This window comes from Pundamilia nyererei, unplaced genomic scaffold (assembly GCF_000239375.1).
Source record: "Pundamilia nyererei isolate P.nyererei 1_Seehausen unplaced genomic scaffold, PunNye1.0 scaffold01645, whole genome shotgun sequence".
NCBI lineage: Eukaryota > Metazoa > Chordata > Actinopteri > Cichliformes > Cichlidae > Pundamilia > Pundamilia nyererei.
In genome coordinates this window covers 1-9,446 of record NW_005189046.1, presented here as the reverse complement: position 1 = coordinate 9,446, position 9,446 = coordinate 1, and the positions used below count along the sequence as shown (strand labels likewise).

The following is a 9,446-nucleotide window of genomic DNA, read 5'->3' as shown; positions in this document are numbered from 1 at the left end:
ACACTGTCTCCTCTTGGTAACACTGTCTCCTCTTGGTCTTGAACCAGGGATCTTTTAGGTGTTAACCATTACACTGGAGTAGAGAGCAACCTAAAATACTAGCTTTTACCTACTGCTGCTTCTTTTTACATCAACACAGTGGATATCTTTATTTAAATTGACCTGTACCAGATCTCCTTTGGAATTCTGTGCTCTGGCTTCATTTACTCTCTGCAAACAAACATTTCCCTGTAACAGGGATTAAATGAACACAAACACATAGCTGCTGCCATGCTGTTTGGTTTGTGCTGACACATCATCAGTCACCAGAAACCATGTATTGATCTGCATATAAAGTGCACTTAGCAGGAGTGCTGCAGGATTAGAGGGAGGGATGCAGAGGAACATGAAAGGTAGGAATGGAGCAGGAGGAAGAAGATGAGACGTAGGGGCAGAGGGAAACAAAAGGCCTGCATGTAAATTTACAAGCCGTTATTAAGTCATGCGTACCTGAAAGAAAGCTGCTTTGCTGTTTTGAGTGTCCTAGTCACAGGAAACAGTAAAGGCGTAGAGGCAGTAGGATGAAACATTATCAAGAGGAGCAAACAGAAATTTTTCAGCAAATCCAGGGGTGATGTAGAAATAAGGCTAGGCTAAATACAAAACGCTGTCTTTGTGCAAGCATTGTGCAGCAAACATGTCAAAATCCTTAAATAAGCATCAAAGCAGCCAAGATGAGAGTCAGGACATCCAGTCATAAAGTCTGAGCTAAAAAAGAATGCAGGTGTGTGCTGTGCCTTTGAGCCGAAGTGCAAAGTTTATAGAAGCAATCATATGATAACATGAGTCCTGCTAAAACTACTAAACAATGTACATTTAATTCTACACCACAACAGCGGCCACATTTGACATCATTTATCTAAGAGCTACAAATAAACAAACAAATAAATAAATCTAACCACGGGACTATTTTTTATATGTTATTACTGATAATAATATTTAATTATCCCATAAACCTCCTCAGGCACTCTAATATAAGGCTGACACTGCACACTTTGTAAGAGTACTACTTCAAACATAAATAAAAACATAAAAGTACACATAAAACAAATGAACTCATTATAACAAAGCTCACGTTATGGACTCATGAATTCAGTCAGTATGTTCAGGAATTACATTAAATGACGAGCTTTGGCATGAAAGCAGTGCCTCCTGCTGCAGCCATGGCTCACAGGCTACCACATGCTGAGATGGCGACTGGTGGAAGCTTGTCTGTGTAGTGACCAGGAGTCTCCACCTCCAACTCTGCTTTTGCTTTTAATTTCCTGCTACGTCTCTGGGTGCTGAAAGCAGCATTCTGAGGGAAATGCCCACAGGACATTATAACAGATCACCTTCACCTTAGTGGTTGAAACACAAGCACCCACTCCAATCATGATGATAATAAACTCGAAGTAAAATGTGCAACTTTCCCTACAATTTCCACAGAACCTGCTAAGATATAAGCTTTCTTAAAATTAGAACCACTGGCAGCGCAATTTAGACTTGACTAAACAGACGGTCGAATAAAACACCCAGTCTGGATACGTCTAAACAAGAAATTTGGTATTTTTATTATAAACATGTTATATTTGTGTAGGAATCATTTTCAAATCTAATATTCAAATCTTATATCAGATGGATGTGGCCGAAAACACTGCCCTCGCATGTGAGCTACAACATATGATACTCTTCAATATTATTATTTAATAGTAACACTGGTATTATATAATGTTTAACATTATATTTTAATGATAATAATAACAAAAATGTAAAATATTACAGAGTGGTTCGTGACCAGATGTGACATGTTGAAATGTTTGAAGACCGTATGCCAGTTCAGTCCAGCTGTAATTGTCAATATAAATGCAAAGACTCGTCTTCATTTATTTTTAATCCTGTTGATTTTGAAGGAATTAAATTAGGAATAAAACTGATAGTTTTCAAGTAAAAATACATGAAAACCAAAGATTGTTTGACTTGTCATGTGACTCTGCTGCTGCCATCTTGCTGACTGACTATCAGCTTCTATAAAAACACTTGTGTTGGTTTTTGAAAGAAAAACAATAATAAAAATAACAATCAGACAAAATATTTCACTGTTGAGAAGATTTTCTACAATATTTTACCATTATGAGTTTGATATATCACAATGAGTAGTACTTAGTACTTATTTTCGTGCAATGTGATGCTGAGTGACTGTTAAACACTGGCTCTGATAAAGAAGAAATATGAACCAGTGTCTATCACAAGCCTCCCCCAGCAGCCTCCTACTAGATGCACGTATGGTAGAAATGTAAAAATCTGTGATTTAGAGAAACGTTGACCTCGGTGACCTGACGGGTTTGACATTTGAACTTGTCTGAGCCTTTTAGCAGATGCACCTGTGGCATGAATTTCATAATCCTGCAAGTTATTCACAAACTGTCCATGTCGCCCAGCAGGGTGACAACAATATCCCATCGGCCTTTTACGGCGGAGGAGTGAAATGATATTCCAGTCAGCTATGTTAATGCATGTGTTATTACTTTCTGAGTTTTAATGGCACAAATGTGACATCCAGTAATAGCTCATCAAAATACCCTAAATGAGCTTCAAAAACTGTCATGGAAGAAGAGACTAAAAAGGCTAAACTCCTGAAGTAATCCTGTAACAGTCTGCCGTTTGCAGCTCATTCTAAAACACGATGAACCTCTGATTCCTTAATATTCAGTCTTTTGACCATCACACTGTCACCCGTGAGCAGCAGCCAACATTTATGTTTTGTGTGCCACCTCGTCTGTGGCGCTTTTCTGGGATTCTGTTACATCTGACTGATGAAATAAAGAACAACAAAAGTCCCCCGCCCCAAGCAGAGGCTTGGTCTTTTTATAAACTTGGTCTTAAAAATGCTGTATTGGTTGGAGGCGTTTTTCGATGGCTCTAGAGTTAATCTAACATGTTGTCTTTTGATTGTCAGAATATCCAGAGGAAGCGCACACACTGCACTTAAAAGCTTTTGGCTTTGAACCTTGGGTCTGACTCTATTCATATAATACACATTAATCTGACTGACAGAGCATATGAACATTTTTAGCCTAGAAAATCAAGCTCCACTGGATACAGGACAGACAGCGACTGCCCATCTATTCACATGTTCCTACCAAAAACTTCAACCTGTTCCAAGGGTTTTCCAGTATCAGCTCATTGCATCTTAGTACTACTGCAGTCATCAGCAATATGATGGCAACATGTCAGCGACAATTCCCAAAACAAGCAAAACAGATCTGCCAACGCTGGAATAATCTCAGTCCAGGCCAGAAATGCTGCACGCAGACTAAAACTGCACATTAACACGAATGCATATTAATTAAGATGTTGTGTGCAGGTATATCAGACCATCTGTTCCCTTCATCAAGAAAGAAAATACTCTGAGCTCACGCGATCATTCACGTGCAACTTTTTGTAAAGCAACACCTCCTCTCACGTAGACCTCCGGATGACTGACTGATTTCACCGCATGAGCCTTCCACAGAGGGACGTCCAGTCCTGCTGGAATGAAGTGCAGCAGATGTTGCAGGCTTCATGCTGCCAGTCTGCACCGCACTGCGCCCCGCATCCACCCAATACACAACACCAGCGCCGCCGCGCAGACTGCAAGCTGCTCAGCTCCTTTTTATGAACAACGACAGCAGCACCACACACCGTCCTCCACCTCTCATCTGCTTGTCCTGTCTTTCTGTTAGTGCGTTTTCACGCCTCCTCCACCCCTGATCTCCTGACTGTCAGCATGATGCGGACTCCCTGATCAGTGACTTCAATGTGGAGGAGCTGTCATCCCTTAATGCGGTAAACTCCCAGCCCACATCACAACACGCACGCACGCACGCACACTCACAGAGCCGAGCAGAAAGACGCAGTGAACTCTCACTGCAGCGCCGGTGTTTTGCTCCAGAAGCCGCAGAGAGACACTTACAGTACGCAAGAACTGGATTTCATCCTCGCCTTCTCCTCCTTCAGCCATGGTTAGTGTTCACACGGTGAGGCTCGTACAGCGTCTGTGTGCGAGTGTGTGTGTTGTGTGAGCAGAGAAAGGCAACGCATAGATGAACTCCTCTTTCATTGGATGGCTCACGCTCGTCGGGGGCGGAGCTGCACAGGAGCGTGTATGTGTGTAGTGCGCGTGCTCGAACGCTACGTTGGTCGGGTTACTCCCTCTGCTGGCCACTGTGGTCCCTGCCAGCAGAGAGCATTTCCACTAAACCAGGGGTGAGGAACTCCAGGCCTCAATCCTGCAGGTTTTGGATCACACCCTGGGTCAGCAGACCTGAATCAAATGATTCGTTCAGTTCCCGGCCTCTGGAGAACTTCAAGACATGTTGAGGACATAATTTAGCCATTTCAATCAGTTATGCTGGATCAAGGACTAAAACCTGTAGGACACCGGCCCTTGAGCCCTGGAGTTCCTCCACCTGTGGACTAAACAAAGTCACAGTCATCAGTCTGGGTTGTGTATGTTTGTGTATGTAGATTTCAGTTTATCTCATAGTGACAGTAAATGATGACGCTTCAGTCAAAACTGTTATATAATAAGAAAAACTTCAGCGAGCTATGTTCCTACCATCACCTATAGTCACGAGCTGTGGGTAGTGACCGAAAGAACGAGATCGCGGATAAAAACGACAGAAATGAGCTTCCTCCAAGGGTGGTGGCCTCTCCCTTAGAGATAGGGCAGGGACGCCGGAGATCCGGGGTAGAGCCACTGCTCCTCCACATCGAAAGGAGCCAGCTGAGGTGGTTCGGGCATCTGACAAGGATGCCTCCTGGGTGCCTCCTGGGTGCCTCCTGGGTGAGGTGTTCTGGGCATGTCCCACCGGCAGGAATCCCAGGACAGACCCAGGACACGCTGGAGAGATTATATCTCTCGGCTGGCCTGGGAACGCCTTGGTGCTCCTACGAACAACCTGGATGATGTGGCTGGGGAGAGGGAGGTCTGGGCTTCTCTGCTTAGGCTGCCCCCGCGACCCAGAAGAAGATGGATGCATGTTTAAACAGCTTGGCTATATCAATGACTATTTAGTGTCAACTTCTTAACCATCTTTTAAAGTCAAATATGACAAATACAAATTTTGTAAATAAAAAGAATTTGACCTCCTGTATTTCTGCATCATTTAAGTTGACTATAGAATCGAGTAGCCCCTGTTTTCACAAAGAAACTTGAATGGTTTTGTCTTTCCTTCTGGAGGTATGTGGCTGTGGCTTACCTTCCTGCATCTTCATGGTGTTCCTGTTGTCCTCTGGGATACCCAGGTAGCTGTCCTGTATGTCTGCAATTCTGCGTCCTTCAGTCCAGATCACCTTCCCTCTTGTTGCAGCCATTTGGCCACACTTCTCCTGTCAATTACATCCTGAGGTCATTGCTGCAGATGAGTCGATGTTTCGGTCACCCTTAACATACAACCTGACGTCATCCATCCTGGCTCAGGATCACTCCACTCGTGAACCACTTTCAGTGATGTGTCAGCTTAGGGGATTGAGGTGTATGCAGAACAGCAGTGGGAACAGCCCATCACCCTTATATATTCCACACTTCCAGGGTCTGACTGAGTTATTAATGAAGGTAATTAATGTGCCATAAGTCTTGAATTGTACCAAGCAGTTCAGTTCACCAAAAAGTTCAGTTGGTCTTCAGTTAGACAAGCGTGTTCAGGTGTGCTCCAAATGATTGTTACTGGGCGAAAATATTTGCTTTACAGTGAAATTAGTGTTTAAAGTGAAGCTCAGCTTTCTTTGTACGGTTTAAGCTCTAAAAACACTGGAGCCCACATCATCTATGGAGTTGCCTCAGCAGATGATCTGCTTCCATCTTACACTGTCCACATTTTAAATGAAATTATTATTATTGTGCCACATGCATCACTCTGCATGCTGTGTGGACCTGTGAAAGTCAAAGGAACAAGGTGCAGAGGACTCGGTGAGGAGCCACAGAAGAGACCCTGTCTCTGTTAACTGTACTGTCAAGAAACGTCCGAGGCTGCAGCTTGGGAACAACAATTCTACTCTGGAATCACGGGAGGCAGTTGATCTCATTCAGTTCAGTACAATTCAAATCAGTTGTATGTAAACGGGGACAGTTCACAACAACTGTCATCTTGAGGGTGATATAGGGGGAAACTGTACAGGAAAGACCCTATAAAAAGAAGGAACCCATAAAATCAGATTAAAACAATGGGAAGAGTGGGGAGGAAGAACTACCATTTAATGGGAAGAGACCTGTAGCAGAGCAGAGAACAGAGGAAAAGAAACCACAAACAGGACAAACGAAAGCGTCTGAATAGAAATATTAGCTTTTCCTTCTTTCCTGACCGTCTTTGTCACAGTGAAAATTTTAGCATCTTCAATTCTGCCACTTCCAGGTCCACCGTTTCCAAACCACCAATCACAGCAGGTCTCAGTATCATCTTGTAAACTCATCTCCACCCACTTCAACCTACCTGCCCTTTCTTCTTCACTTCTCTTGGTTTGGATGCTTAAGCCCAGGTACGTAAGACTGATCTACGTTCACTGCCTCAACTCTGCATTTCTACCCCCCACACAGACACAGACACACAGACACAGACACACACAGACACACACACACACACACACACACTAGCTTTCATTCCTTTCCCTCCAGGCTCTTGGACACTGCTGCCTAAGCTCATCTGTCATCACTATTGCAACCAGAAAGAAGCTCAGAGCTGATCCCTGATGTGTTCTTCACATTGACCTGCACCACACATCTCACTGTCCTTGTACATCCCCTGTATCATCCTCAAATACTTCTCCACACCTCCCGACTTTCTCAGTTCCCCTCTTGGCAGCCTATCACATGCCTTCTCTAGACAAAGACTCAGTGTAACTCCTTTTGTTCTTCTCTGCATTTCCTCTCTCAACACCCTCAAAGAGAATACTGCATCTGTAGTATTCCTACAGCCCCTGACAAGGACCAGCTAAAGATGCCATCTGTAGTAGTCCTCGGCATGAAGTCATTCTGGTCCCGACCAATCATCTCACCTCTCTTCTTATCCCAACTTTCAGGTTTGTGTTATGGGCATCGTCCATGTCAAAGACAGCTTCTGTTTTCACAGATGGACTTTTTGCTTCTACAAAAAGATGAATCTGAAAGTTAAACTCAGAAAAAAGACAGAGCCAACTTTAAGCTTAAGACTGGTTTATTTTTAATTATCAGAAATCCACAGTCTTCTATGTAAAAATAAAGGGGACTGAGAAGGTATCAAAGTTCCATAAAACGTTGAACAGACACTGCAGCATTAAGATTTGTAAAGAGCACTTAACCAGCAAATCTTTCAACCGTCGAATCTCCTGATTTGACATCTGAACATGGCTGCACCCCGAGCGGTTTAAGATCAGCACTGGCTGCCATCATAATGACACTGAAAAAATATCCAGAAACCTTTTTTCATGGTTTATGTCAGAAAATGTTCTTAACAACAATGCTGTCACATTTGTCCTTTAGTCTGCCAAGTATCTATAACTGATCCATAAACTACATTTACTTTGATAAAATGTTTAGAAAACCAACTACACAGAAATCACAATGTAAACAGTAGTGATCACAACCCTTGTGCTGAAATATTACAATAGTCTGACTAAAGCAACTAGCACCAAAATTATTTGGCAGAAACAGCATTATAACCTGACATAATCCGTCTTCTTTCCCTAAATGTGCAGACGAAGAACAGTTTGAAATGTTTTATGTATATGTTGTTTTTAAACTTGCACATTTCAGTTTCCATATAAGATGCTGCTAAAGTTTTAGAAATAAAATGACCAACGTGAAATTAAAAGTTGAACACATTCTGTGTTTGTCTACAAATCTTCTCTTTACAAATAAAAAGCTAAAGTAAAATCAGTTGGTATTAACGAGCCCTCGTGAGTATCACTGGTTTGATTCGATCTCTTCTGTGCTTCACTTCTTCTCAGTGATCTTTGTTTGAGGGCATGTGTAAATGGTCTTCTCCAACAAGTATTAACCTTTAATTGCACATTTGGAAATCGGCCATTGAATGTGCAGCAACAGCAGTTTTAATTAAGCACTTTGCTTTTTCAATTTTTTTTAAAGAAAATACCACTATGTGCATCTGTGCAGTACCCGACAGACGGATGAACTGTCAACAACTGGCATGAAATGTTTTCCTGTAGTGTTTATTGTAATAGAAAAGTCTGAGGCCCTGTCTTTGTACAGGGATGTCAGTGAGAGGGAGTGACAGCAGTTACAGCAACAACTCATGGGAGCCAAAGTGGAATGGTTGGACTGTAAACTGGATCCTCTGTTGCAGCTTACACTTCATTGTCATAACCCAGGATGGGAGCGAGCCATCTCTCCACCTCCTCCACATTCATCTCTTTCCTGCTGGCATAGTCCTCCACCTACAGATGAGATGTGCACAGAGGCCACACGTTTAGCTCTTGTTTGGGAAGAGACCCGCAGCATATCAACTAAGTTTGGCCGGTGTATGAGCAGAAAGATTCAGGCAGAAATGGAGCGCATAGAGAGACCAGGACGTGGACAAAACAGAAAGCAGCACAGGAACTGGTTTAAGACCTTAAGAAATCATGACCTGCAGATATTAGATTAAAAACAGTCTGTTAAATGAAACTATAGTTGACACATTCTCGTAGTAAACATGTTCAACACTGATGTACAGTGAGGCACATTATCAATGGATACCTGCTCCTTGGTGATCTTTCCAACAGCAAAGTATGAAGCCTGAGGGTTGGAGAAGTAAAGTCCCGACACAGAGGCGGCAGGTGTCATGGCCAGGGACTCTGTCAGACCAATGCCTACAATCACACACAAATGCACAAGTAAACACAAAAAGAAAACAAACACCCACACAACCCTACGCACACATGGAAAAAGTATAGTAAATAAAATGTCCATGAGACAGACAGCAGATCAGTGTGTTGCATAAAAAACTACACCTAGCGTGGTTAGCCTCTCAACTGACATTTACGGGGTGGTTTTTAAGCCGTTGCGTGCACTACATCTGAGGAGATCATTACCTGCTCAGCCTACCTGTGCTCTGTTCTGTCTGGCACCCTGTGCAGATGCAACACCTGGTCTCAAGCACACAGGTATATAAAAGCACCTGTATGCTTTTTGCATGAGTGTGACTTTTCCTCTAAAAGGTGATTTGAAGCACATGAATGCACAATATCAACATACTTAAATAGGTGTAGAGAGTCACCTGAGTCCATGTCCTGGTTTAGTTATAAAAACTGCAGCTGGAGTTTGGAGGCTGTGAAACTAAACCCCTGATTGTGGATTATATGCAGTAATGTGATTTGATCAAATGTTCAAGATACAAATGTGAATACAGAAAGATATTTATGCATATCTGATTATTTTGGCCAGAGGGGCCGATGGCGTGATATGGCAGCCT

General features: G+C 42.8%; 1 long non-coding RNA gene across 1 annotated transcript; it reads right to left on the bottom strand.

Annotated features, from left to right (window-relative positions):
* Positions 1 to 8,189: 8,189 nt before the first annotated feature.
* Positions 8,190 to 9,425, bottom strand: LOC102207038 (uncharacterized). Its single transcript, XR_312544.1, has 2 exons — positions 8,732 to 9,425; positions 8,190 to 8,430 (listed from the first exon to the last, which is right to left on the bottom strand). It is a non-coding gene; the product is annotated as an uncharacterized LOC102207038 (long non-coding RNA).
* Between the last annotated feature and the right edge of the window lie 21 nt (positions 9,426 to 9,446).